At 40.0% G+C, this 3,862-nt stretch overlaps 1 pseudogene; it reads right to left on the bottom strand.

Annotated features, from left to right (window-relative positions):
* Nucleotides 1–236: 236 nt before the first annotated feature.
* LOC117311194 (large ribosomal subunit protein uL23 pseudogene) lies at nt 237–914 on the bottom strand (annotated as a pseudogene).
* Between the last annotated feature and the right edge of the window lie 2,948 nt (nt 915–3,862).

Raw genomic sequence — 3,862 nt, forward strand, 5'->3', positions numbered from 1 at the left:
AATCTTGCTCACCTCCCCCCCCTTGTCTCTCCAAACTCTCATGTACAGGCAGTCTCAGCTTTTCACTACCTGTTCCTGGGGGATATTATAAAGCAATTTCTTATAGAGTGTCCTGTTTCTTCCCATCAGAACCCAATCAAGCTTAAAAGTTGGATTCCAATTTAATGGACTAAGCCATTATTATGTCACCAAAGCAAAGTACAATAAATCTTGGTAATTATTTAAAACAGCAAAATTATTCTTTTAAGTCTTAATATGGGGCTTCCATAAAATTTAATCTTCACGCCACAATACAGCTTATCATCAGTTAGCAGTTTTGTTTGCCTTCTGACAATTTAGAAGGACTTTCACACGATGATTTAGTAGGTCAAAACCTGTTTTTTTTGTTGTTGTTTTTTTTTTATAGGGAAAACTTTGGTATTTAGAATTAGCCAGCTGACCTCAGTTTAGATGATCCCAATTTTGTTGGCAGTATCCAAAGCATCATAGTCAGGACCCAGTTAAACATATGCCTTCTTCTCTCCATCAGGCCTGATCAGGGTGTTGACCTTAGCCACGTCAATGTCATAGAGCTCCTTCACAGCCTGTTTAATCTGGTGCTTGTTGGCCTCGACGTCCACAATGAACACCAGTGTGTTGCTGTCTTCTATTTTCTTCATGGCTGACTCAGTGGTCGGGGGGAACTTGACGATGGCGTAGTGGTCAAGCTTGTTTCTCCTAGGGGCGCCCTTCCGAGGATATTTGGGCTGCCTCCTGAGCCTCGGTGTTTTGGGCCGTCGGAAGGTAGGTGACGTCCGGATCGTTTTTTCGTGGCTGTGTGTGCCTTTCAACACTGCTTTCTTGGCCTTCAAAGCTTTTGCTCTGGCTTCAGCTTTGGGAGGGACAGGGGCTTCCTTCTTCGCCTTACGTGCCATCTTCGTGCAGTCAAAACCTGTTTTTAAAGTTAGCCAGATGGCTATATCTAGGTGGAGGGATTTGGGTTTTAAATATATCTATATACGTAGTTATTTTTAAATATATACATAAATATATACATAGATATATTTGTGTTTCCTCCAGTGATTCATCAGAGGGATCCACGAGACCCAATAGCAGGTTATATACTCACTGGGATTTATGATAACAAAGGTACAGAGTAAAAGCAGCAGGAGAAAGACATGCATTAATGGCATCCAGAGAGGTTCAAAACAGGCTTCCGATGTCCTTCCTTCTCGGAGGTCACACAGGAGTACTCTTTCTCTTACTGTTGACTATGAACACGTGTGAAATGTCTTTGCCCATAGAAGCTGTTTGAGTCTCAGAGTCTAAAGCTTTTATGGGGAGCTGGTCACATAGGTATATCCTGTTATGCAACCAACCATGACAACCGAAACTCACGACCTTAATAATGAAACCAGGTGCAGATCGTAGATTTTGATGTTTGTGCAAAGCAACCTGACAAGCAGGTATGACACAGTCCATTGCTCCAGGTGTGTATAAGAAACCCATCAATCACTAACAAAAAGAACACTCTAAGCCCACATTCCCAGCGGTTGGCCAAGGGTTAATCATGGGTCCTTGAAGACAGGTAGGGAGTAGGCAACCAGACCTGCTGTGTTAACTCTTTCCTCACAGTCTGAATTTTCTTAAATGTCTATAATTCACCTCTGTTACTTTGGTAATCAGAAAAGTAACTAATAATATAAAGGCATCTGAAGTTAATGATTTTCCTTTTTAGTCATTTAATGATGCTGCTTTGTAATCGCAGTACATTTTCCTGTAATCAGCAGAGCTGCTGAGAGACGTCAAGTCACCTTACTAAACACTTCATGGATGGCCATCAGAGCCTTCATACTCTTTGGGAAAACCATAATAACAGGCTGGGACAGAGCATGTGAGACCTAGAAGGAACCACAGCAACACCTAGTTCAACTTTCCCATCTTAGAGATGAGGAAGTAGGAATACTGAGCAGTGAAAGGACTCACCCGAAGTTCTGAATCTTAGGTCTTTCAATTAAAAACCTCTCTTGGTGGGGGTGGTGGTGGGAGGAATTGGGAGATTGGGATTGACACATATACACTATTGATACTATGTATAAAATAGACAACTAATGAGAACATACTGTGTATAGCACAGGGAACTCTAATGCACTGTGGTGAACTAAATGGGAAGGAAATCCAAAAAAGAGGGTATATATGTATATGTATAGCTGATTCATTTTGCTGTACAGTAGAAACTAACACAACATTGTGAAGCAACTATACTCCAGTAAAAATTAATAAAAAACAAACAAAACAGAAAATTTTTTTATCCCTTTATCCCTGAAGTGGGATAAGGCAATGTCTGCCCAGTTGCTTCTGACTGTCTTTAACTTGGGCAGAAACTGGGGGAGCCCTGCCTGGTGGGACTGCCTGCACCGAGTGTGCACAGTCCAATCTCCTTTGGTCTACATAGAGGCTTCCCATCTTTTGCCAGCCCCTTTCTTCTCCAGTGGCCCTATAGAAGCACCATGACTCTGTATCTAGAGCCTTACCCATGCAGTGCCAATGGTCTGGTTTGGAACCTTGCAAGAGATTAGTTTCAGCTTTACTAAAATTTCTCTTTCTTTCCCCTTCAGTTATTCTCTTGTAGTTGGGGAGGGGTGGTGTCTCTGTCTCCCCTGGACTTTAAATTCCTTGAAGGCCTCCTGGAATCATGTTATCAAGTGGTTATGATTGTGGGTAGTGAAGTCAAATGGTCCAGGGTTCACATGCTGGCTTAGCATCTCACTGGCTTGTGTAATCTGAGTGAACTACTTAATGGAAACAATAGTACCTCCCTCATAAAGTTACCGGGAATGAAAGGAGGTAGTAACTCTTAACTAGCATAGTGTTTGGCATTTAAAAATGTTCAATAAATATTGGCTATTATTTTTTAAGTAAGTACTCCATTTATTTTGGAAAACTCTATCTATTCTCTGATCTTTCTACTCCTTTTTTTTTTTTTTTTTTTTTTGTCTTTGCCACGAGGCATGTGGGACCTTAGTTCCCCCACCAGGGATCGAGCCTGCGCCACCTGCAGTGGTAACTCGGAGTCCTAACCAGTGGACCACCAGGGAATTCCCTAAGCAGTTTTATTGAAGTAATTGAGATGTAATATACACTGTACATGTTTAAAGTATATAATGTCATAAGTTTTAACATGTACACATCTGTGAAACCATAATCAAGTTAATGAACATATCCATAACCCCCCAAAGTTTCCTTATATCTTTTGTAATCCATTTATTTGTCCTCAGGCAACCACTATCTACTCTCTGTCTCTACAGATTAGCTTGCATTTGCTAGAATTGTACATAAATGGAATCATATAGTATGCACTATTTTTTTGGCTTCTTTCACTCAGCATTATTTTGAAATTCATCTGTATTGTTGAGTGTATCTATCAGTTGCTTAGTAATTTTCCGCAGTTGAGTATATCAGATGCTAGGCAGATATACCCCAATTTGTTTATCCACTCACCTACTGATGGATATTTGGGTTGTTTCAGTTTTGAAATATTAGAAATAAAACTACTATGAACATTTGTGTACAAGTCTTTATATGGGCACAAACTTATGTTTCTCCTGGGAGTAGAATGGGTGGGTCATAAGGTAGGTAAATGTCAAATTTTTCAAGAAACTGCCAAATTAGTTTCCAAGTGGTTGTACCATTTTCCATTCCCCTTAGTAGCATATGAGAGTTCCAGCTGCTCCACATTGATGACAATAGTTGGTATGATCAGTCTTTTTAATTTTGGATATTCTAATAGGTATGTAGTAGTATCTCTTTATGATTTTAATTTTAATTTCCCTAATGAGTAATGATGTTGAGCATTTTAAAATGTGCTCTTTTTCGCCATATA

This window comes from Tursiops truncatus, chromosome 2 (genome assembly GCF_011762595.2).
Source record: "Tursiops truncatus isolate mTurTru1 chromosome 2, mTurTru1.mat.Y, whole genome shotgun sequence".
Lineage (NCBI taxonomy): Eukaryota > Metazoa > Chordata > Mammalia > Artiodactyla > Delphinidae > Tursiops > Tursiops truncatus.